Consider the following 27,283-nt stretch of genomic DNA (forward strand, 5'->3'; position numbering starts at 1 on the left):
TGAAAATCCATCACTCTCAGCTGGTCTGAAACACAGCATGCTCTAGTAAGAGCAATCAATTTGGCAACTTGAGCTGAAAACACTCCTTGAAGCTAAGAGGCTTCGACCACACCTGCAACAGTAGAGACTGCATAGGCAGCATTTAAATTTCTATCATGGTCACGCAAACAGGAGGCATCAACAAACAACACATGGTCTGATTCAGGTAGTGGCACATCTTGTATGTCAAGTCTTGGCTTTGTGCATAGTTCAGTAACATCTAGGCAGTCATGCTCAGCTTCATCACCCACAGTCTCGTTCCCTGGAAGGGGTAATAAGGTGGCAGGATTCAGAATGGTACACCTTCTATGGGTAACATTCTCGATATCCAGGATGATTTGCTCATATCTGGTAAGCCGGCTATTGGTAAGGTGTTGTGTTCTGGTACGAGTTAACAGTACCTCGATTGAGTGGGGTACAAATACTGTGAGTGGGTGACCCATAACTATGCTCTCCCACTGTTTTAAACTAAGACATGTGGACACAACCTCCTTTAAGCTACCAGGCAGTGCGACAGCTACAGGGTCAAGTGTGGCAGAGAAGTAATCCACTGGCCTGCACGTATTGCCATGAATTTGGGTAAGCACTGAGAGAGTGCAACCCTCTCTCTCACTGCAACATAATGCAAAACTCTTACTAAAATCAGGCATTCCCAGGGCTGAAGCATGGCAGAGACGTTCTCGCAACTCTGAGAATGAACACATGCAGCTTTCATCTCATGGTACCGGATCTGACACATCTTTGTGTGTCAACCTCTGATGAGGTTTGGCCATCAGTGAAAAGCTATTTTCATTTTCAGAATCATTGAGATTCTCTTTTGGGACACCTTCCTTGCTCCTTTCTCAATGTGGTGTCCTCAGTACAGGAGTTCTTTCTGACAGAACTGCAAAATGTCCATTCTCAGCTAAGTGGTTCCAAAAAGCAATAGTATCTCGTCTACAGGCCTCTTGGCTATTCAACGCCACTAACAGGTCTTCAATGTATTGAACTAGAACTGAATGCTACAGCATCACCAGGGTTTCAAGATTCTTTTAAAGTATGTGGTTAAAAAAAGAGGGGCTTGGTATACCCTTGTGGGATGCGGCACCATGTCCAGACACAGCTGCCAAAACGGAAAACAAAAAGAAACTGGCTATCCTCATGCAATGGAACAGAAAAAAATGTTTGACACAAATCGATGACAGAGAAGAACTTTGCCTCACATGGAATCTGAAATAATATCACAGCTGGATTTGGTGCCACAGTACAGCAAGGAACAACAACTGAGTTGACCTTTCGCAGGTCGTGAGCAATGCTGTACTTGCCGTTGGGTTTCTGCAAACCCATAAGGGTTGTTAGAGGGACTGCCCATATGCTCTTTCTGAATTCCTTGCTCAATCATTGAGTCAATTACAGGGGTAATCTCAGCAATGGTTTAAGGGGTCAAATTGTATTGCTGGATCCTCAGAAATTCAGCATTTGGCTTCACAGTGATACGGACTGGTTCAACACCTTTGATAATCTGATGTCTTTACCTGAGAAGTCCTAAACCTCCGTATCTCTTAACTCATTCAGCAAATCGTCTTTAGTCAGTAAAGGTTACATTTTAATTTCAGAAGTCTGTCGGGCACGTTTGAAGACAATGTCCTTATTGTGAGTGTGAAACTCAATTCCCGTTTGGGGTACAATAAATGGAACAATTTAACTTACATAAAATGTCTCTTCCATGTAGATTGCCCAGACTAGAATCACACACTACAAAGCGATGCAAAACCTTAAAAGACTCTATTTTAACAGGTATCGCTTCTGAAAAAAGGCTATTCATTTGTTTGTTTGCAACACAAATATCTTTCTCCCGACAGGGGTAGGTTCAGAATCTCTGCCGATTCTCACAGTAAAGCTGGTAGCACTAGTTTCAACGAGGAATTAGACAGGGTTGCCATTTACCTCACCATCCACATAGAGACCACTCTGCTCTACCTCTAAGATTCCGCCAAGCATGCAATCCTCATCCCCTCTCAGGCCCCGTCATTGTGACAGGTCTCAGTAGAAGTCATCCATCTGGAGCATAGACTATTGTGGGGTCATTTTCAGATTCACAAACGGATTTGATTTAGTATTTGGGACTTGGTTCGTATTGTACCTCTGTACATTTGCATTTTGCTGTGGCATCAGGGCTTGGGGAACCTGCATTGCTTGAGATTGGGGCACATTGGGATTTTGAACTCTCTACCTCTTTCCCTGCTGTGGTTGGACCTGAACCTGAATCTGATTTCTGTTTGTCATAATGGCCATGTCAAAATAACATTTGCTCTTCCAATGGCCAAACTTGGGACAGACATAGCAAAGGTTCATTTTTCTCAAAGTCAGCACATCAACACCTGTTCTCGGATCAATCAGCACACTTGTCCTGTATCCTGTAGCTGAAAGCATTGCTGCTGAAAACCATTAACACCTTGCATCATCAGAACTTGCTGATATCCTCCCTGCATAGAGACAACATTATCAGTAAATGGCTGATTCAGACTTCTCAGTGCTGCCTTCATTTGTGCAATCATCAGCTGCTTCTTCAACTTTTTGTATTTAATTTCTAACTCATTGTTGCAATACTTTGCGTATTGCAGAATCTCATCAATTGATTTACTTTGCCAACAAATCAAATGCTGTTGAATCATAGAACTAATCTCGGGTCTCAGTACATGCACACATTTGTAAACAAAATGTCCCATCTCTTTCGCTGAAATATTCTCAGTCACACTGAACTGCTTGAACGCCTGCAGCAACCTTTCATAGTAAGCATGGATCGAGTCTTTAGATTCCTGGGTTGTTCTATCAATTTTGACCCAATCGATCTCTTTAGGAGAAATTTTCATTTTTAAGTGAGTAATCACTTGATGATATTTCTTCTTTAATAGTAGAGATGGAGCTTGTGTATGAGAATGCCTCAATGGCTCTGAATCTGGCCAATCATCTGCAGCTTTGCACTCTATATACAAGTCACTAAGAACCACAATTTCGAACAATGTATCCAAATCTTTCCATAAAACTTTGGAAATGTTCACAAATCGCTCAACCTGTCTATACCATTCCACTGGATTTTCTCTTAATTTCCGGAAATCATTTGTGAAGAAATTAAAGATCAGCCCTACCCCATGGCATGTGAATATACCCTCAACCAGGTACCTCTCTCATGGGAAGCATGTGTACGTTCTTCTCATCCTCCTCTCTCCCAGATCGAGTCATTTGTATCTGGACTTTCATTGTCTCCTTTTTCTTTGAACATCTACCTTTTCACTTATCCAGCTCACTCCATTTCCTGCCATAGGTTATCAATACTCTAATCTGCAATTCCATTCCAGGTGGGCACATTTTGGCAATGTCTCGGTCACTAAAGTCCAATCTGTAGCTTCTCTGAAATAATTTTAGACCTCTGAATGACAATCACTGTTTCTGTGCTAACTCTGCAAGTCTGGCATGAACCTGTCCTGCATGATTGGTAATGTCTTTACACAAAAACTGAAGTTCATCCTCTTTAAAGAACGCTAATCGGGTTGGACTAAGAGTTCTGGGTATCAATTCTTCCATGTTTATTTTCAAATTAGCCACACCCATGACCCTTTCTCTTTCTGGAGTTTGAGCAGGAGCTTTTCCATTTGTTCCAGAATTTTCACCAGTCGTCGGGGTATCTAGACTTATAGGTCAGTCATTCAGTTCTCAGGCTGAAATACCTGGTTGTTCTCCTGGAGTATTTAGAATTATTTCTCCACTATTGATACCATTACTTAAGGCAGGTGGTAAATGCAAAAGAGACTTGTCTGAAGTTGGGATTCCCAGAGTTACATCTGTCCCTTTGAAACTGTAATTCATCATTGGTAAGGCTGTTGAATTAGGCGTGAAAAAAGGTGATGGTCTCTGCGGAAACCTGAAGTGTTCCCCTGTGTCGGAACCATAGGTGTCTGGGGAACTTGTCTCAGTACTGGACCTGTCAAATTGTCAGTTACAGTGGTTGTCCCAGTAGGAACAGTCAGAGCATGTGAAGCAGAAGGAAGTGTCACTACTGGATTCTACTCCAACTGAACTTGGATTTACACTGAAAGGCACAGAAGGCAGGTCACAGGTTCTATCAACAGGTACATTACTTGGCCCAGCAATTGGGACTTCATTATATGCAGGTGGGCAGTTTCACACTAATTGAGTCATAAAATCCTCATCTAGTTCACAGTCACTATACTCAGGATTTTTCTCATTCCCTTCCATCTCTAAGTGCTTTTTCTTTTCCTTGTGCTTTCCCTTCTCTTTTTCTTCAGTTGTCAGTACAGGGTATAATTGAGTTCCCTCAATTATATCAATCCTATGTGTCCCACCTAGCATCCGCACAAGTGCATGTGGCTCTCTTAACTCTCCCCTGATATTCCTCTCTCTCTTTCAGATGCGCAGCATGTTCCCAAACATTAAGTGTTTCAAATTGGGTACGAGGCAGTCTCATTTCATACAATTTCCTCAGTAGATTCTCAATAATTTCATCTTGAGTGTCACATAGTGGGGAAACTGCAATACCCCATCTTTCTCAGTGATTTTATGCTATTGTGCGAGCCAAAGGCATATGTGGAAACCCTTATCGGTCACCAATGTTGTGACCTGGAGTACCCTCAGGTGGTGTTTCTTCTCCATCTCTAATGTGCACAACCAAATCCCCCTTACTATGTGCTGTATGGCTTTCAGGAATTTCATTTTCAATATGTCTTTCTGTGTAAACCAGGAAATACATTTCTCCCACAATCCTCTGGTTCAGCAATGACAACCAATACCAGCATGGCTCTCTATGATGTATGTAACCAATCCCAGCATGGCTCTATACCAACCAACCAACCTATACCAGAGCGGCACACTGTGAAGTCAATCTCACTCCTTGCAGCAGCTCACCCTCCTTTACAATTTTCTTCTCAAGCGTGTCTTTCTAAATATTTGCACAACGCAATGCAAGCAACCTTAACAACTAAATCAGTCTGCTCACTAATGAAAGGAATGGTTTCATCCGCACAAAGGATATTTCTGAACAATTCTAACATTCACATCAAATGAAAACTCGACCAGCGGGGTCTCGCCCCGATTGATACAGATACTCCCTGTGCACTGGGATCAACTATACCAATCGCTTTCTCACAATCACACAAAGAACAAGCATGCTGTTGATGACGTCTTATAACAGGCACCACAACACAGCAGACAACTACACCCATTGTCTTCTACACTGAGACTTACCAAGTAGGAGTGTATTCTGGGATCTTAGGCCTCAATGGACTCGTTAACCACTTCATCTTCTCTGCATTAAGCGCCGCATTCACGCATCAACTTAAATCAACTCCGCATTAGACCACACAACCATTACAAACACTGCAATCTAAGCATAAGCAATTACAGAGCTCAACCCTATTAATACTCACACTTCTCTGCTGCTGCAAGTCATCTCCACATCAGCAATATTACATCACTCCTCCAACCGAACCATAGGCATTGGGTTTGGACTGAGCTTGGAAAGTTTCTAGATCGGACACACTTGGGGCCAGATGTATCAAGCGCTTTCCCGTTCGCAAACGTGCCGATTCGCAAAATAGGTAATCGCAACTTTTGCGAAATACCTATGTTGCGAATGCATTTAGGGAATCGCAATTTGCAATTCCTTGAATGCAATGTAATAAGCAAGAAAGAATTGTGACCTGGCTTTAAGGAATCACAAATTACCACCAACTTCTATTTGGTGGTAATTTGCAAATTCCTTTAAAAATACACTTTTTAGCATTTTTCTAAGTGGCGTACACATACATGCCCTTAGGGCATGTATGTGCGCCACATATGCACACATGCATATTTCAGAGGTGCAACAGGGTGTCCTTTTGGCAACCTTGCACCTTTAAATTGCATGCGCAATTTGCGAGTACCTATTTGGTACTTGCAAATTGCGAATGCAATCCTATTCATTCCTATGGGCCTCTAGGCCCATAAAAGGTATTCCTTAATAGCGAATCGCAATTTGCGATTCGCTATTAAGAAATATGTAGGATTCGCAATTTGTTTAGCAAATCCTACATACATTGCATTTTGTGATTCTTAAATACTGAATCAGTAAAATTTGCTATTTAAGAATCGCAAAAGCAATTCTTGATACATCTGGCCCTAACTCCCTTATGTCAGTGGACAAAACCGTCCGACGTGCTTGCATATTTGATTCAGCAGATTAGTTCTTGCGATACTGGTCCCAAGCTCTGATTCTCTGGATTTGCTTCCTCAGCTGGACTATTACTACTTACTTACTACCTTGGCCCGTTGATGCACCTTTTTAGTCACACTGTGGGGAAAGAGAGTTAGCATTTCTCATTTGATCAATTTCAATTAATAGTGCAATCAAAACGGCTACACAATGAGGGCCAGGAATTGGTAGCCAAGTTCAAGGATGTTTATTACAAATTAGTGATCAAATTCAGATATATTAACCGTAAAATCAGACTATATAAGTATAGTATCACAACTGGAATACCAAGCCTCCTAAAAAAAGTTTAGACGAACAAGGATTAGACACACAAGCAGCCATGAAGCCACAATGCAAAACAACAACATTCAAATCTGATACTCAGAGTACAACTTAATTTGGTCTTTTCTAGGCATTAGTAATTTAAATCTCTCTCATGCAAACTAAAGAACATAAATGCTGATAGTACAAATCTGCAAAAGACAGCGGGAATCAGGCAAAAGAGTACAAGAAGTATTAGCAGTAGCATTTCGGAAGCTCAGACAGGAGTCTTCAATGAGTGAGAAAGTGTTGGTCTACACCACATTTGGACAAATTAATGTGACATGGAGAAATATCTCTAAAAGTCCTTTAAGGGTAGGAGGATTTAGGGAATAGCAAAAGTGGTTCGGGTCGGAGTCCAAAGAAGGTTCTGCATAGTGTCCGTAGAAAAGAGTTCAGCAAAGAAGTTCAGCATGCGGTCTGCAAGGAAGTCCAAATCATCTGCCCTCAGCAGTCTTTCAGCTCTGCAATAGATCTCAGTGCTCTGTATCTGCATCTCTAGTCCATGGCAACGACAAGTTATAATCCTTAAGGTTCGTCGTCAACTCCCCTTTGAGTGCGTCATCAATATGAATCCGTTTTATTTGTATCAAAATGTCTGTATAGGTGTACATGGAAACATAGAAGAAAAGTTCCACACTGTACGTGGGAACATCGACTCAGTCTCACACTCTTGGTTAAAAACAACAGTCCATTGTTCATTTACAGAGTTCTCATGAGCTCATGGTCGGAAGTCGTTCCCAGACATATATCTATTGCTTGTTACTAGAATGTATCTTATTCAAAACTAGCATTTGGTGAGAACACCTGCAAAGAAAGCAAGTCAGCAGAAAATAGAGAAATGCAAGGAGTTCTCATAGGACAAAAATTCAGGCCTCTAGTGTAAAACAGCTAACTTAAGATATTAAATATATACTGCACATTAATATGCGTGTGCACATTTAGACATATACATATATAATATTTCTTTAGTACTTTTAGTCCATAGAACTTAAATCATGTAGCAAGCTATGAAATTGCGCAACAGTGAGTATACTCGGGAACTACATTTGAAAGTACATACACGTAACACTAATGCATACATTGATTAGGTTTTATCGTTCCACCTATACTAACATCCTATGCAAATAAGGCTCATATAAAGCTAAGAAGGAAATCTCTAAAAAATTCACAGACAAAATTGCACACAGTTCGAGTGAAAAAGATTCAGCAGTGAAATGAAAAATATGGTTTTACAGTAAGCCATACATTTCAAATGTCTCATTATTCAGTAGAATACATGTTATTTTGGGTAAATCCTTTTAGTAGTAGCAATCATGTAAAATGTATAAAGGCATGTCGTCACTAGGGGTGGGCGGTATTTGCGAAAGTGACTTTCGCAAATTATCGCGAAAATGTTAAAAATCTCCGCAAACACGCGGAAATATCGCGAAGATGCGGAAGTTTTTTTCCCGCCCGTTCGCGGTATTTTCTGCGTGGTCGCGGCTCGCCAAAATACCCATGCGGTTGCTCGCGGGCGTGGCCATCTTGTTTTCACTCTTCTCGCGGTGCATGATCGCGAGAAGAAAGACGTGATCGCGCAACCAATGACATTACTGCGGGCGCGAACTGTCGCGAGACAGTGCAAATGGCTACCAAAAATCCAACATCTCGTGGAGAACGCGACCGGATCGGGAAAACTTGTCGGCGAACGCGGGGATTCAGGTAAGGCGATCGCGCGCACGCAAGAATGTATTATTTTACAGCGCGAGGAAGAAACAAATTATCGCTAAGCTGCGGAATGCGGAAATTTTGACATTTTCGCGCTCTCCGTGGAACGCAAAAATGTCAAATTATCGCATTTTCCGCGAGCGGAACGGAAATTTAGCCCAGGCCTAGTCGTCACTTTATTATCTATCCGCAGTGGCAAGTGCAATGTGTGCAAGAATCATGAAGACATGTGTGATTCGTGTGCAAAGTGCACATTTATTTTGTGCGTCAGGTATCAATCGCATTTTGGTTTTAGTGACTTTTAAAGAGTGGGCAACGTCGCGTTGCACCATATGCATGTACTTGGGTGGTGTATGCTTGAGTATAACCATCACGCTGGGGCCGGCAAAGCATCATAGCTGTGCCTTTTTTCTTTTTTGGGTGATTATGAATAGATTCGCAAAAAGCATAGGCAGAGCTAAATAGGTCTACATTGGCAAAGCCGAAAGGTGCAAGCAGTTGGCTTTGCCAATACTTATTTACCTGATTCTTGCTACTACAAAAGCACATTTTTTTGTAGCGTCAATGCAGCACTTTTATGTTATCCTATTAAACTAGGGTCTTGTTCAAAGCTTGTTTAAAGAATCGTTCCAACAAATTAAGTTTCACCACTTGCATTTAAGGTTAACCTCATAAGCATGTTTCCAGACATGAGGGTTTATTTCTTTGCATGAATGCGCATAAAAATAGTTTTATTTCTCCTTTGGGGGCCGTTTATTATTGGGCTTCACTTACTTGGATGGATAATTTAGCAGTGAACGAAGGAAGGAAGCCATATCACGGGGAATTAAAGGGTGAGCCAAGCAAGGCAAGATAAATGATCTCAAACTCTCTTAGGGAGGCGCATTTCATTTACTGCAAATGTGGTGAGAGTTTTTCTGGGGCTCACAATACCATTACAGGCTGGGGCATCAGGCAGTTACAAGACATAAGACAATACACACACATACAAACATTCCATTGCACAAATGCAGCGGTTCTGAGGCCGTTTATCACATATTTGATATGGTGAGGACCTGGGGCAGCAGAGCGCTTTACAAATATTATTGCGCGAGGAGCTCCTCACATTCGGCGATTCTTTGCACATAGAACAGTTTGGCGTGTGGGATTCCTCTTCGACTGGAATACAGATATCAGCAAGAGGCTCGAGGGTGGGGCGGGGTCTGTATGTAACACTAAACAGCACAGTTACACTGTTTGGGGCAGATCTATATCGGAGATGCGCCACTTTTACGCCGCCGTTGCGTCACTTTTGTGACGCAGCGGCGGTGTAAACCCTGCGCCACGTTGCGCCATATTTACATCGTGACGCATCTATGGAGATGCGTCACGATGTAAAGCCCTGCGCCACGTAAAACCTGCGTCAGGTTTCACGTGGGCGTGTCGACGGAGGGGGGGGCGTTCCGTCGCAGGAACGCCCTTGAAAAGTGACTCAGTCAAATCTATAAGATTTGACTGAGTCACTTTCCCAACGCTGATGCGCCAAAACCCTGCGCCTGCCTGAAGCAGGCGTAAGGCTTGACGCACCATGTTAGGGATAGGGTAGGTTGGAACAGTGCTGGAGTTGCGTCGCGCTTGCGACGCAACTGAAGCACTGCACCAACCTTACGCCATCGGATGCGTCACGCATCTGTTTATTCCTGCGCCATGATGCGCCGCATTGTAAATGCGGCGCATCATGTGTGGCGCAAGGGTAAACTTGCGTGACGCATCATTCCTGGCGCATCCTTTCTGATTTGCAGGGATGCGCCAGGCAACATAAATCTGCCCCTTTGTTTTTAAATATTTACACAGATGCGAGGTCGATAAAGAACACTATAGCGTCATATTTATGAATTGTTAATGCATGCTGTAAAAGAAGAATGGAATTTCAGAATTCATTGGTCCTGAATCTGGAAGACTGTGAGCCCTGTGTCAATAAGGCTCACTCGGAGTATTAAAGACATGCTGCACCTGGTAATAACTGCAAACCGGATTACAGCGTTTACCTAGTTGAGTAATTACTGCATATTTCAACATCCATCTGTCAGAATTAATAATTGCGTGCCTTGGTTGCACATTGGTTCTTACATGTTTCTCATTTTTTATACCATTAACCACAGACATATTTCACCAGGATTTTATTGACAAAATATGTCCAGGGAAATTTGGGTTTGTGTGGCAATCACCAGGTAATTCCTACAAAGCTCTGATGCCTAATCTAAAACACCTTTTCACACACAGAGCGGGATTTATCTGAATGCTCATGATGGTTGGTCATAAGATACACAGTAATGATATGGCACCATGAATTACAGTTTCTGTGCAGTAACATCCTGCTCTTACAGTGCAATTACAAATGAATGGCCTTATAATTGGAAATGACAGGCAGGATGCAGAATCACCCTATCTGCCTTTGCATTTTCCCACCATTACTGTGCCATTTAGCGGGCATATATTCCACTTCTTTTAGCAGGGGAAGTTTATCCAGGTTTTTCAGCACCCAGAATTCATAGGTGCAGGAAAAAGCTTACCATAAATAAGCCTGCTTCGGCTGAACATGAATGTTTACAGCCAGAAGAGGATTATAATTTCTCTTATGATGTAAACGTCCCCATAATGAGGACCTTCGGAGGCAGCCTTAGCGGGCTATCAATCATCTATGCTGTCACAATGGCGTCATAGTCATTACAATGGGTCTGGTAAGAGAGTCTCCACGCCCTTTGGAATTCTATATTTTGGCTCACAATTTATCATAGTGTTGTGTCACCCTTGCGCCATGCAAGGTGACGCAAGGACAATCCAACACTAAAGTCAGATTTATCAAGCCATGCAAAACCGCCTTGTGTCTACCTGCATGGCTTTATAAATCTGGAGTAACACAAGGCAACCCAAATCACTTGGGTCTGTGAATGGGTATGTAAGTGGTTGTGTGAGTATGTGTGTGGGTGTAAGAGATGTTGTCTACGGGTGTGAGTAGGTGTGCGAGTGGTTCTGTGGATGATGTCAACTGTGTAGGCATCAGTGATGTCATTTGAGATGTCATTTGTGATGTCACTGACCATGTCATGAGTGATGTAATATGTGAGGTCATGAGTAGTACATTGTGGGAGCATAAGTTATAGTTAGCTCAGATAACTATAATTGCTGACATTTAACTGGTTTTGTATGAGTGAAATCTGAGCCTACCTATAATGTACCTGTAACCTTTGTTTTTTCAGTGAATTTCTAAGGTTTTTTTAAAAAACAATTCCTAACTATATCGTCCTTGTAATCTATGTTTTGTCAGTGAATTTCTAAGGTTTTTAAAAATGTATTTCCTAACTATAATGTCCCTGTAAACTTTTTTTGTCATTGAATTTCAAAGGGTTTTTTTAAATGCTATTTCCTAATTATAACAAACCCTGTAATCTTTGGATTTTTTACGGAATTTTGAAGCTTTTTTTAAATTGTATTTCCTAACTCTAACTTGTACCCTTTGAGTTTGTGTGCCAGTGACTGTATAGGTCGGTAAGTGGGTGTATGAGTGACTGTATGAGTCTGTGAGTGGGTGTGTAAGTGGCTGTATGGGTAGGTGAGTGGTTGTGTGAGTGGTTTTGTGGGTGTGTGAGTAGATGTCTGAGTGGCTGTATGGGTCAGAGAGTGAGTGTGTGATGGGCTGTTTGGGTCTATGAGTAGATATGAGAGTGGCAGAACTGGTGTGTGAGTGAGTGATGGAGTGTGAGTATGGGTGTATCAGTAGTGATTGTGCCACACCAGAACATCACCTTCTCCTTTATCCAACAAGAGTCCAAAGCTTTAAAAAAATGTCTACCCAACTGGAGTGCTTTCTGCTGGTTAATTAGTAAGTGCTACCTCGTTGGGTAAATATCTACTGCATATTCTATACTACAGTAGGATAATGGACCACAAGAAAATGAGTTCAGTGACTTTGTGTGTGGTTTGGCAATGTGATTGTTTCTCATGCGTCTTAAACCAGAAATTTGTGATAACATGAATCCTTCTATACAGAAGACAACAAGACTACAAATATGTAAACATCCACCAAACAAGGATACTTCCTCTTAACTATATAAAGTCAGTGCTTCTTGGTTTGTTGGAGATGCCCTGATATTCCTCGCCATCAAGAAAACGTCAACAAAATATGTGGGGAACACACTGGGGGGGGGCTTTTTGCTAAGCTGTCCATCATCCTGACAAAAGGCGGGTAGACCAAGGCATACTACTAAGGTGAACCATACGGTCAGAGCTTCCAGTGATTTTGCAAATGTGTATATTCGTAGTCATTTAAAATGAGAACCATGGACTCTGCTCTCACCAGGTAATGACAAGAAGGAACTTACCATTCACAGTTACTACAGATTGAAGTCCAATAGATTAAGGATGCATTCAACTCCACAGAGTATTTCAGAATGTCTTCTATGTGGAATTGTCAAGAAAACACACTTGGTTGCCTTCTTCAAGGATAGGAAGTCAGGATCATTTGTACTTTACAGCAGTAGAGGTTCAATTGGAACATCTGCTGTGTTAATATTTGTAAGTACTTTGTGTTGAGGTTTGCTTTCTGTGAAATGAGCATCAGGGGCAGAAAGGAACATCGCCTCCCTGTTTATCCAACAATAGTCCAGGTTTTTGCATTTTTAGAAAGTGCTAATAACATATATAGACAGGGGTTCATTACGATGTCGAGCGGAAAGCCTCCGCCCGACACTGACTCGCATTCGGGACTGACGAACTTGCGGTCGACGGGTCTGACCGCCAGATTGCGATGCGACGAACACTGTTCGGTCGTAGTCCTATTGTTCCCAATGGGAGCTTGTGTTATGCCCGACAACCGGCCATAACGCAGGCTTCTATGGGGAAATGAGGTGTGTGCAGAAAACCCTGCACCCAGTCGCAAGCACCCCACGGTGCCTGCCACACAGTGCAGGGTTTTACAGGGGATCCCTTAGGTACCCTCTTGGCCATCAACCATAGGCTGCGGGGGCTAGGGGTCCCTGCCAGGGGCCCTCAAAGTGACTTTCCTACAGCCTTTGATGTATGAAGTGCAATCAAATAGATATAAAAAGAGGAGTGCAAGTGCAGCCGCCGACATTGATAAAGGTTTTTGAACGGACGATCAAATACATTTTGATTATTCTCTCCCGCAAGTGCTGGTCTTCTTCTTTTCATAGGATATATATATATATATATATATATATATATATATATATATATATATATATATATATATATAATAGTACAGTCTCCACACTGTCACGAAGTTTCTGCTTTCACAGCTATCCCAACGCGAAAGAAAAGGAGAAACGGACCCTCACGGCTCAGGCAGGAAGATTTTATTTTATTTGACTCTCCCTCTGCGACGCGTTTCGAGCACTGAGTGCCCTTGATCACACACAGGGTATTGCATCCGCCATTGTTTTTAACCATTTACATCATAAATCACGTGACCATCACCAAATAAATATAGTAGAGATACTTCGCTTCTCACATCATGTGTTGTTACGAGGTAGGTGTTATAACATTCATGGAGTAAAACAAACTTAATTACACTTGTGAGCTGTTATTTTAAACTGCGTAAAATGCAGTATTGTAAAATACATTTTTACAGTGGATAATATAAATATAATAAATACATAGAAATATCACTAAGAACATTTTCTGTATAAAAATATATATATATACTTTTTATATAAAAAAATATAAAACCACTTAAAACTACAATGTAGGGCATAGTCACTTGTAAACATTCTTAATATATATGTAAACAAATCATTTGTGCAAAATAGATCAAATGTGCAAAATTTCGCAAATTATGTAACTGCCCCTTTCACATTCTATATTACCTACTGGCGGTCGCCAGTAGGTAGTTATAGTTAGGACCCCTTTTTCATAGGAAAACCTCAACATTCTATTTTGAATAACTTTGGCGCCGGTCGATGAATCCTCGCGAATTTCTCAAAATAGGTGGGGCGCTACGCTCCGCTCCTACCCTGAAAGTCTCGGGGGGATTCGTCAAGCGGGGGCTGAGATAAAAGGGGGGTCCCAAAACGCGTTTTTCCCATGCATTTTTCCATAGGACCTTTAGAACGAGCTACAGCCCGAACGGCTGAACAGAATTACTAGAAATTTGGCAGAGAGGTAGTCCCTAGGTCAAGGAAGTGCCTTTTGTAGGTTTGGTGTAAATCTGTTCAGTAGATTCTGAGAAAATAGCCTTTAAATCAATATATATATCTGAGCCCGCTTACGGTACGCTTACCGTACGCTTACCGTAAGCGTACGGTGGCGTGCGCGAGCGCGATTCTGATTGGCTCTTAGATCTTAGTAAACATTCGAATCGGCCGAAACCAGGAAGCGGCGGCCGCCATTTTGTCTCTCGCACTGAGTGTTGTTTATCAAACAAGATGGCCAAAAACATGTTACGGGGCTGTTTTGACAACTCCCTCCCACATAGTCATGTTGAGGGAGTCCCCAAACATCCCCCAAGAGCAAAAACGGTTTTATTTTTTTTTTGGCAATTTCGCCGAGTACGCTTACCGTACGCTTACCGTAAGCGTACGGTAAAAAAAAAAAAAAAAAAACACTATCCACACTTACCCCACCCCCTGTGCTTTTGGTGGCCGTAGGCCACCAAATGTACAGGGCTTATTAATCGGAAAAAAAAACTAAATTTTGGCAACATGAAATTATAAAATCGAAATAAAAAAAACACTATCCACATTGACCCCACCCCCTGTGCTTTTGGTGGCCGAAGGCCACCAAATGTACAGGGCTTATTAAAGTTGATAAAAACCGTGCACGGAACGAACTGCGTTAAGTGGGCGCGCACGCCTCGAATGGCGTAAAGTAACTTAGCATTTAAAAAACCGTACAAATTCACTGAAAAAACCATAGGTTTCACACACGTTATAGTTAGGAATTAGCATTTAAAAAACCTTGCAAATTCACTGAAAAAACCATAGGTTTCACACATGTTATAGTTAGCGGAAATTTTACTGATAAAAAACCAGTGAAATTGCCCCGTTACAGTTAGTGCTGGCAACTATAACTCACGCGACCGCAATCTTCTGCTGATGACATATGTGTCTTTATGAAAAAAAAATATTTGTAATATATGTATAGCTAAAAATGTATGGAAGAAGACATGGGCAAATAAGTGTCTAAATACAGTATTAGCATCAGCAGAGGATTGCGGTCGCGTGAGTTATAGTTGCCAGCACTAACTGTAACGGGGAATTTCACTGGTTTTTTATCAGTAAAATTTCCGCTAACTATAACATGTGTGAAACCTATGGTTTTTTCAGTGAATATATATATATATATATATATATATATATATATATATATTACCTACTGGCGGTCGCCAGTAGGTAGTTATAGTTAGGACCACGTTTCCATAGGAAATCCGCAACATTCTATTTTGAATAACTTTGGCGCCGGTCGACGAATCCTCGCGAATTTTTCAAAATAGGTGGGGCGCTACGCTCCGCTCCTACCCTGAAAGTCTCGGGTGGATTCGTCAAGCGGGGGCTGAGATAAAAGGGGGGTCCCAAAACGCGTTTTTCCCATGCATTTTTCCATAGGACCTTTAGACAGGGCTACAGCCCGAACGGCTGAACAGAATTACTTGAAATTTGGCAGAGAGGTAGTCCCTAGGTCAAGGAAGTGCCTTTTGTAGGTTTGGTGTAAATCTGTTCAGTAGAATCTGAGAAAATAGCCTTTTAATCAATATATATATCTGTGGCAGCTTACGGTGCGCTTACGGTGCGCTTACCGTACGCGTACGGTGGCGTGCGTGAGCACGATTCTGATTGGCTGTTAGATCTTAGTAAACATTCGAATCGGTCGAAACCAGGAAGCGGCGGCCGCCATTTTGTGTGTTTCACTCAGAAAAAAAAGAGTGATATCTTGAAAAGGGGGCAAGGTGGAGAGTTACAGACCCCCTAACATTTGTAAGGGGGTCAAAGAAGGACAGAAAAGTTCAAAGAAAACATTTATTGATTTTAAAAAAAATCGCGGGAACGCGTACGGTAAGCTTACGGTAAGCTTACCGTACGCGTACGGTAGAAAAAAAAAATAAAAAAAGAAATGAAAATCAGATTTAAGTGTTTAGATATTAGGGGGCTCTAAAAAGAGCCGTTGTGTTTATGAAGTGATTTTTTAGTGGTACCTACAAGTAAGTACCGATGCAGAGTCTAAGGTTCAAGAGGAAGACTCTGTTCCCTTCATCATTGAAGTGTACACCATCTCCTCTATAAATGTCTTGCATGTCGTAACGCAAGTTGTTGTGGTAAATGGAACCCATACCATAGTCACGGAGGAAAGCAGAAACAGATTTGTTGACGTGCTTTCTTGCTTTGTCAATCTGCGGACAGAAATGATTGGACCAGTTCCATTTTTGCCTTTGGCATATGTTAGAAAACACAAAGGCAGTTTTAGGGAAAAGTGAAAACAGTTGTGCAAAGGTGTCCTTCATAAGCATTTCCAGACCTACCCCAGTCAAAGTGCCTAGGTCATTGCCACCACAGTGCACTATTATGAGGTCAGGGTGTTGGTTTTGCATGAAGGATTTCACCAATGGCATCAATTGGTGCCACTTTAACCCTCTCTGACCAATCCATTTAATGTCTACATTTGGCAAAGCAAGGTCTCTCACCATACCTGTTTTCTCTGCAAACTTTTCACTCCAGAAAACATAGCTGTGCCCTACAATCCACACTGTGAACATCTTCCAAGGAGATCTGGATGCACTCAGGAGGTGTAATTCAGTAGAATGGGAAAATGAAATGAAAGACAGTTTGGAAATGGAGGAATACATATTTTTTTCATAAAAAAAAAGAACTGATTGGCTGTTTCATACCATTCTAGAATAAAAACTAGGCTGCATGTGTAAATTAATAGAAGCATGTTTTGTATTGGTACAGAAAAATGTGTTACCAAAGAACAGTACTTTGGATTTGCTGTTAGGTTTGAAAAGTCAAGCACTCTTGCTCTGTGGAATTGAAACATTGTTTGGTGAACTTCTGACCTAACTCCACACAGCAGTGTTCCATGAGCTGTTGCTATGGTAGCAGGCAGAAGTCAAGTTGGGGGAAGGGTACTAGGCAGAAGTCAAGTTGGGGGAAGGGTACTTTTGGAAAAGGGTTGGTTTTCAACCAATAGAAATGTGTGATTACATTTGAAAAAAAGGGGGAAGCACTGAGATTTGAAATTAACATGTATATGTGTGGAAAAAGAGAGGGAAAGTTTGCCATTATCTGGTTCTGCTTAGAGGAGAGAGGTGTACAGAAGAGAGATCCTGGCTCTGATAATTTGCTGTTTGAGTGCCACATTTCTTTCACAACTAACTAATTTTAAAGGTGAGTTTAGAGTTTGAGAGGGGATGTATATGGTAAATTAAGAAATGAATAATAGAAATGGAATTCCTTTTGTTGAAGTTGTGTTTATCATTTTCTGTTTTGGGAGAAATTTAAATGTGAGGAACATGTAAAATAATATGGACTATGTTTTCACGATAAATTAAGGTGTACTGGTATAAAAAAAGAATAGTTTAAGGGTTTGAGGTTGGACTCAGTAATGCAAATACATTCAGCATCACTAAGGCTGGTTGCCCTTGCTGGAATGTAGGCAGTCACCCAGGTTACACATGGTGGTGGTCTGAAAAAGCAGTTTGGACATGTGCTTTTAAAAAAATCTGAAAAGTGGATTCATAATGTGTCAGTCTGTAAAAGTGATTATCACTTGTCAAAAAAAAGAGCAGTAAGTGTGCTTTCAAATTGGCAAAGAAATTTCGTTTTGTGACTAATGTGAAAACATGACTCTGTGTGCAAAGAGGAATTATAGGCAGAGATTTATTGCGTGTTGCTCTGGTGATTTCACAGTTGCATTAGATGGAAAGGGGGAGCCATTTTTTGGTGCAGAAGCAGACTCTTAGCACACACCCAGCTGCTTACCATGTGGAATCATGCACAGTATTTACAAGCGAGTGGGGTTTGAGGTTTCAGTCAGTAATGCAAATACATTCAGCATCACTAAGGCTGGTTGCCCTTGCTGGAATGTAGGCAGTCACCCAGGTTACACATGGTGGTGGTCTGAAAAAGCAGTTTGGACATGTGCTTTTAAAAAAATCTGAAAAGTGGATTCATAATGTGTCAGTCTGTAAAAGTGATTATCACTTGTCAAAAAAAAGAGCAGTAAGTGTGCTTTCAAATTGGCAAAGAAATTTCGTTTTGTGACTAATGTGAAAACATGACTCTGTGTGCAAAGAGGAATTATAGGCAGAGATTTATTGCGTGTTGCTCTGGTGATTTCACAGTTGCATTAGATGGAAAGGGGGAGCCATTTTTTGGTGCAGAAGCAGACTCTTAGCACACACCCAGCTGCTTACCATGTGGAATCATGCACAGTATTTACAAGCGAGTGGGATTTGAGGTTTCAGTCAGTGATGCAAATACATTCAGCATCACTAAGGCTGGTTGCCCTTGCTGGAATGTAGGCAGTCACCCAGGTTACACATGGTGGTGGTCTGAAAAAGCAGTTTGGACATGTGCTTTTAAAAAAATCTGAAAAGTGGATTCATAATGTGTCAGTCTTTAAAAGTGATACAATTACATTTTAATTATAAATTAAATTGTTGGGTGGGACAGGTAAGTGCGAAATTAGAAGGTCTCTTTCTTCCACTTTATCTCAAAAAGATTTAAAAAAATTAGTTATTAATTTCTCAAGGATCTTGAGATGTGGTAATTGATTTTTAGTGTTTTAAAAAAAAAAAAAAAATACGCTTACGGTAAAAAAAAAAAAAAAAAAGTTTCAAAGAAAAAATAAAAAAAAGTTGAGAGGTAAGGTTGGCTCTTATAAGAGCCGTTGGGTTCATACAGGGATGGTGGAAAGAAAGAATGGGAGTATTATGAGCGTCTACAAACATGCTGGTCTATCTTATTGTTAATAAGGGGAAGACTGATCTCCCCAAAAACAATAAGACCACCACATCTTGTACACCTCATTTCAACCCTCCCAAATCGAGGGTTGGTGTCCACAGGAAAAGAAGAAGGTGATGCTCCAACATCAGAGGAAGGGCTCAGCTGAGCTGCCGATGATGTACTCGGCTGAGCATCTGAGGCTGGTCTCTGGTGACTTACTGAAGAGTTTTCTCCAGTATGTCGAGCAAAGGTCCTTGGGTGTCTGTCCTGGAGGTGTCTCTTCATAGAGTGATTTCCAAAGGAATATTTCTTCCTTGGATTTCCTCTTGATAAAACACGACCACAAAGTATGCAAGTGACCAATTGAGCATTCACCTTTTTCTCCCCCTCTGGAAAAGTGAAATACTCCCATACAAAAGAAGTCTTTTGTTTCCTCCTTCTCTGGATCATGGTGGTGCTGCTAGCCTCACTCTCAGAAGAGGTCTGCTGTTCTGCCACTGTATCCCAATGTCAATCCAGCTCCTGCTCCTAGAGAATCACAAGCAGAAATGAGGGGAATGGGTGTGGTGTGGGAAGAATCTGGAACTGAAAGTAGTTTCAACCAATGAAAAGTGTTCTTTCAAGCAGTAATGAGGGGAATGGGTGTGGTGTGGGAAGTTTCTGGAAGTGAAAGTAATTTCAACCAATAAAAAGTGTTCTTTGTAAGTCACATGACCTGCCGTGCGCGCACGTGACGCTTACGGTGCGCTTACGAAGCGCGTACGTCACACTCGCGCATGCGCATTATACGCCCCTGCGTAACCGCGACGTTGCTTCCGGGTGTACGCGTACGTCACGCACGTATTGCGTATCGCGCATTACACGCCCCTTCGTACCCGCGACGTTGCTTCCGGGTGTACGCATACGTCACGCACGTATCACGTACGCGCACCGTACTTATGACGTACGAAGCGCGTACCGTCAGCTTACCGTACGCGCACGGAAAAAAATGCATAAAAAAAAAAAACCTTTCCATAATGCAGGATATAGTACATATATTATTTTTTACAAAGGCTTACAAAAAATGACAAAAAAAAATTTGCATTTAAAAATCCGTACAAATTCACTGAAAAAACCATGGGTTTCACACACGTTATAGTAAGAAATTAGCATTTTAAAAACCTTGCAAATTCACTGAAAAAACAATAGGTTTCAAACATGTTATAGTTAGGGATTAGCATTTAAAAAACCTTACAAATTCACTGAAAAAACCATAGGTTTCACACACGTTATAGTTAGGAATTAGCATTTAAAAAACCTTAGAAATTCAATGAAAAAACCAAAGGTTTCACACATGTTATAGTTAGATGGACATTTCACTCGTAAAAAACCAATGAAATTTCCCCGTTATAGTTAGTTCAGCTAACTATAACTCGCGCGCCCGCAATGCACTACTGATGACGTCACATATTACATCACTCATGACATGGTCACTGACATCACTCATGACATCACTGATGACATCTCAAATGACATCACTGATGACATCACTGATGACATCATCCTTGTGAAAGAGTAGCAGACCTCTTCTTCCCCTAATATAACCTTTAATACACACATTCAAAAATAGAAACTAAAATGTACAAAATAATGAACATATCAATATCAGTTACAACTATCTATTCAGTAATTCTAAGATCCACATACACATCCACTCATTCACCAACAGTCCTCTACAGTCACTCATACATGTACTCACTCATCATATGTATTCATACACCTATACATCCTGTTACACAACGCCACTCATCCATAGAGTTACTCACACACATAGTTACTCATGCTAATAAAGAATCAAACATCCATTTACTTGCATATACAGTTATACACACACCACCACACCTACTTCTACAGAAACTTACACATACTTAGTCTTTTAAACAATCCCTTATAGAAACACATACTTATTCATACAGGAACTCTTTCAATCTCTCACTCTCACATATACTCACTTATATACACCAATAGTCACATATACTAGTTAAAAACATATGTAGTTACTCATGGAGACACTATTGAGACAGTCATTCACTCACTAACACACCCATGCACACACTCATCCACCCATACAGTCCTGCACACATGCTGTCTTCAACACATACAAACAGTGAGTCACTCATTCATGCACCTATGCACTACGTAATACCCCCCACCGAACCATACAGACACTCAGACACTCATACTGACAAAAAAACAACTAATAACCTATATAGACACTCATGTAGCTACTCACCAACCCATGCAGCCACTTATACACAAAGTAAGAAACTGATACAGATATTTTCATATTTAAAGATTACTCAGTAAGCCATTTATTCACTATGATACACTTAATCAGTCAGTTACACTAAAAATACCAATTTATTCTTCCATTGACCTTGAGATATACATAAATATAAAACATATTTAATTTTCAGAAAAACACACAATCACAAGGATGATGTCATCAGTGATGTCATCAGTGATGTCATTTGAGATGTCATCAGTGATGTCATGAGTGATGTCAGTGACCATGTCATGAGTGATGTAATATGTGACGTCATCAGTAGTGCATTGCGGGCGCGCGAGTTATAGTTAGCTGAACTAACTATAACGGGGAAATTTCATTGGTTTTTTACGAGTGAAATGTCCATCTAACTATAACATGTGTGAAACCTTTGGTTTTTTCATTGAATATATATATATATATATATATATATATATATATATATTTTTTTTTTTTTTTCAAACAAATTGCCCGGAAGCTTAGGAGAGCACTCGGCAGGGAGCCGACCATTCGGTCTTCACTGACTGTCTTTCCTCTGCATCCCGACATGGATTCACACTGCCTGACGCGTTTCGATGATAAGTACATCTTCATCTGAGGCTTGAAAAACACGGAATAGGAAATGCTCTCTTTTATTTCTTTTATTTGCATGCGTAATTACCCGTAGTGGGCCCCACCTGTATACTTGGTTTGACAAATGGCATGCTGGGAATGGAAGTCCATTATTATTATTTGCCTTTAGTAGGTGTCTTCGTGCGGGTTTTCAATATTCAAAAGCATTTTTACTTCCTTTGTAGGAATCAGGAGTTTGAGGAAAGTCAAATTACTTAAGGCTTTCTGCGCTTTAAAGTCCGGAATAGTTCCAAACACGGCCTCTCTTGTAAATTGAAGAGATGGTGCATCTCCCCACGGTAGGGCCACCGTGTTACAGTTTTTCAAACAAATTGCCAGGAAGCTTAGGAGAGCACTCGGCAGGGTGCCAACCATTCGGTCTTCACTGACTGTCTTTCCTCTGCATCCCGACATGGATTCACACTGCCTGACGCGTTTCGATCATAAGTACATCTTCATCTGAGGCTTGAAAAACACGGAATAGGAAATGCTCTCTTTTATTTCTTTTATTTGCATGCGTAATTACCCGTAGTGGGCCCCACTTGTATACTTGGTTTGACAAATGGCATGCTGGGAATGGAAGTCCATTATTATTATTTTCCTTTAGTAGGTGTCTTCGTGCGTGTTTTCAATATTCAAAAGCATTTTTACTTCCTTTGTAGGAATCAGGAGTTTGAGGAAAGTCAAATTACTTAAGGCTTTCTGCGCTTTAAAGTCCGGAATAGTTCCAAACACGGCCTCTCTTGTAAATTGAAGAGATGGTGCATCTCCCCACGGTAGGGCCACCGTGTTACAGTTTTTCAAACAAATTGCCCGAAAGCTTAGGAGAGCACTCGGCAGGGAGCCAACCATTCGGTCTTCACTGACTGTCTTTCCTCTGCATCCCGACATGGATTCACACTGCCTGACGCGTTTCGATGATAAGTACATCTTCATCTGAGGCTTGAAAAACACGGAATAGGAAATGCTCTCTTTTATTTCTTTTATTTGCATGCGTAATTACCCGTAGTGGGCCCAACTTGTATACTTGGTTTGACAAATGGCATGCGGGGAATGGAAGTCCATTATTATTATTTGCCTTTAGTAGGTGTCTTCGTGCATGTTTTCAATATTCAAAAGCATTTTTACTTCGTTTGTAGGAATCAGGAGTTTGAGGAAAGTCAAATTACTTAAGGCTTTCTGCGCTTTAAAGTCCGGAATAGTTCCAAACACGGCCTCTCTTGTAAATTGAAGAGATGGTGCATCTCCCCATGGTAGGGCCACCGTGTTACAGTTTTTCAAGCAAATTGCCCGGAAGCTTAGGAGAGCACTCGGCAGGGAGCCAACCATTCTATCTTCACTGACTGTCTTTCCTCTGCATCCCGACATGGATTTACACTGCCTGACGCGTTTCGATGATAAGTACATCTTCATCTGAGGCTTGAAAAACACAGAATAGGAAATGCTCTCTTTTATTTCTTTTATTTGCATGCGTAATTACCCGTAGTGGGCCCCACTTGTATACTTGGTTTGACAAATGGCATGCTGAGAATGGAAGTCCATTATTATTATTTGCCTTTAGTAGGTGTCTTCGTGCGTGTTTTCAATATTCAAAAGCATTTTTACTTCCTTTGTAGGAATCAGAAGTTTGAGGAAAGTCAAATTACTTAAGGCTTTCTGCGCTTTAAAGTCCGGAATAGTTCCAAACACGGCCTCTCTTGTAAATTGAAGAGATGGTGCATCTCCCCACGGTAGGGCCACCGTGTTACAGTTTTTCAAACAAATTGCCCGGAAGCTTAGGAGAGCACTCGGCAGGGAGCCAACCATTCTGTCTTCACTGACTGTCTTTCCTCTGCATCCCGACATGGATCCACACTGCCTGACGCGTTTTGATGATAAGTACATCTTCATCTGAGGCTTGAAAAACACGGAATAGGAAATGCTCTCTTTTATTTCTTTTATTTGCATGCGTAATTACCCGTAGTGGGCCCCACTTGTATACTTGGTTTGACAAATGGCATGCTGGGAATGGAAGTCCATTATTATTATTTGCCTTTAGTAGGTGTCTTCGTGCGTGTTTTCAATATTCAAAAGCATTTTTACTTCCTTTGTAGGAATCAGGAGTTTGAGGAAAGTCAAATTACTTAAGGCTTTCTGCGCTTTAAAGTCCGGAATAGTTCCAAACACGGCCTCTCTTGTAAATTGAAGAGATGGTGCATCTCCCCACGGTAGGGCCACCGTGTTACAGTTTTTCAAACAAATTGCCCGGAAGCTTAGGAGAGCACTCGGCAGGGAGCCAACCATTCTGTCTTCACTGACTGTCTTTCCTCTGCATCCCGACATGGATTCACACTGCCTGACGCGTTTCGATGATAAGTACATCTTCATCTGAGGCTTGAAAAACACAGAATAGGAAATGCTCTCTTTTATTTCTTTTATTTGCATGCGTAATTACCCGTAGTGGGCCCCACTTGTATACTTGGTTTGACAAATGGCATGCTGAGAATGGAAGTCCATTATTATTATTTGCCTTTAGTAGGTGTCTTCCTGCGTGTTTTCAATATTCAAAAGCATTTTTACTTCCTTTGTAGGAATCAGAAGTTTGAGGAAAGTCAAATTACTTAAGGCTTTCTGCGCTTTAAAGTCCGGAATAGTTCCAAACACGGCCTCTCTTGTAAATTGAAGAGATGGTGCATCTCCCCACGGTAGGGCCACCGTGTTACAGTTTTTCAAACAAATTGCCCGGAAGCTTAGGAGAGCACTCGGCAGGGAGCCAACCATTCGGTCTTCACTGACTGTCTTTCCTCTGCATCCCGACATGGATTCACACAGCCTGACGCGTTTCGATGATAAGTACATCTTCATCTGAGGCTTGAAAAACACGGAATAGGAAATGCTCTCTTTTATTTCTTTTATTTGCATGCGTAATTACCCGTAGTGGGCCCCACTTGTATACTTGGTTTGACAAATGGCATGCTGGGAATGGAAGTCCATTATTATTATTTGCCTTTAGTAGGTGTTTTTTTCTTTTGACGCTTTGAAACTGATCACCTTGGCAATGGTCATCTCCCGCCTGGATTACGGCAACGCCTTTTATGCAAGTATACCTGCATATAGCTTAAGGCGTCTGCAGCAGATCCAAAGCCAGGCGGCGCGCCTGGTGTTTAAACTTCCAAAGTCTCACCACGTCACTCCCCTCCTCAAGTCCCTACATTGGCTCCCTGTCCGCGCGCGTGTCCAGTTTAAGCTTGCTTCCATCACCTTCCAAGCACGACTGGGCACGGCCCCGGCTTTTATCTCATGTGAGATCATTCCCTATGTTCCCTCCAGGGAACTGCGTTCATCCACTCAATCCCTTCTCACAGTCCCGCGGTTCCGGAGGAAGAAATGGGGAGGATCGAAATTTGCGACCCTTGCTCCACTCTTCTGGAACTCCCTGCCTCTTGAGCTTAGAGTCTTAACTCTTTATCCGCAATTCCGGAAACAGCTCAAAGCTCATTTGTTTACTAAATTTTTTAACTAGTTCATTAGCAGTTTCTGTTTCTTTTTAACTCAGCTTCGGCTTCCCTCGCCCAGATAATTGTTAGTTGCAGCGCCATGAAACCGCTGGTGAACGTGCGCTTTATAAATATTTTAAATTCAAATTCAAATTTGTGCGGGTTTTCAATATTCAAAAGCATTTTTACTTCCTTTGTAGGAATCAGGAGTTTGAGGAAAGTCAAATTACTTAAGGCTTTCTGCGCTTTAAAGTCCGGAATAGTTCCAAACACGGCCTCTCTTGTAAATTGAAGAAATGGTGCATCTCCCCACGGTAGGGCCACCGTGTTACAGTTTTTCAAACAAATTGCCCGGAAGCTTAGGAGAGCACTCGGCAGGGAGCCAACCATTCTGTCTTCACTGACTGTCTTTCCTCTGCATCCCGACATGGATTCACACTGCCTGACGCGTTTCGATGATAAGTACATTTTCATCTGAGGCTTGAAAAACACGGAATAGGAAATACTCTCTTTTATTTCTTTTATTTGCATGCGTAATTACCCGTAGTGGGCCCCACTTGTATACTTGGTTTGACAAATGGCATGCTGGGAATGGAAGTCCATTATTATTATTTGCCTTTAGTACGTGTCTTCGTGCGTGTTTTCAATATTCAAAAGCATTTTTACTTCCTTTGTAGGAATCAGGAGTTTGAGGAAAGTCAAATTACTTAAGGCTTTCTGCGCTTTAAAGTCCGGAATAGTTCCAAACACGGCCTCTCTTGTAAATTGAAGAGATGGTGCATCTCCCCACGGTAGGGCCACCGTGTTACAGTTTTTCAAACAAATTGTCCGGAAGCTTAGGAGAGCACTCGGCAGGGAGCCAACCATTCTGTCTTCACTGACTGTCTTTCCTCTGCATCCAGACATGGATTCACACTGCCTGACGCGTTTCGATGATAAGTACATCTTCATCTGAGGCTTGAAAAACACGGAATAGGAGATGCTCTCTTTTATTTCTTTTATTTGCATGCGTAATTACCCGTAGTGGGCCCCAGTTGTATACTTGGTTTGACAAATGGCATGCTGGGAATGGAAGTCCATTATTATTATTTGCCTTTAGTAGGTGTCTTCATGCGTGTTTTCAATATTCAAAAGCATTTTTACTTCCTTTGTAGGAATCAGGAGTTTGAGGAATGTCAAATTACTTAAGGCTTTCTGCGCTTTAAAGTCCGGAATAGTTCCAAACACGGCCTCTCTTGTAAATTGAAGAGATGGTGCATCTCCCCACGGTAGGGCCACCGTGTTACAGTTTTTCAAACAAATTGCCCGGAAGCTTAGGAGAGCACTCGGCAGGGAGCCAACCATTCTGTCTTCACTGACTGTCTTTCCTCTGCATCCCGACATGGATTCACACTGCCTGACGCGTTTTGATGATAAGTACATCTTCATCTGAGGCTTGAAAAACACGGAATAGGAAATGCTCTCTTTTATTTCTTTTATTTGCATGCGTAATTACCCGTAGTGGGCCCCACTTGTATACTTGGTTTGACAAATGGCATGCTGGGAATGGAAGTCCATTATTATTATTTGCCTTTAGTAGGTGTCTTCGTGCGTGTTTTCAATATTCAAAAGCATTTTTACTTCCTTTGTAGGAATCAGGAGTTTGAGGAAAGTCAAA

This window comes from Triturus cristatus, chromosome 2_1, assembly GCF_964204655.1.
Source record: "Triturus cristatus chromosome 2_1, aTriCri1.1, whole genome shotgun sequence".
Classification (NCBI taxonomy): Eukaryota; Metazoa; Chordata; class Amphibia; order Caudata; family Salamandridae; genus Triturus; species Triturus cristatus.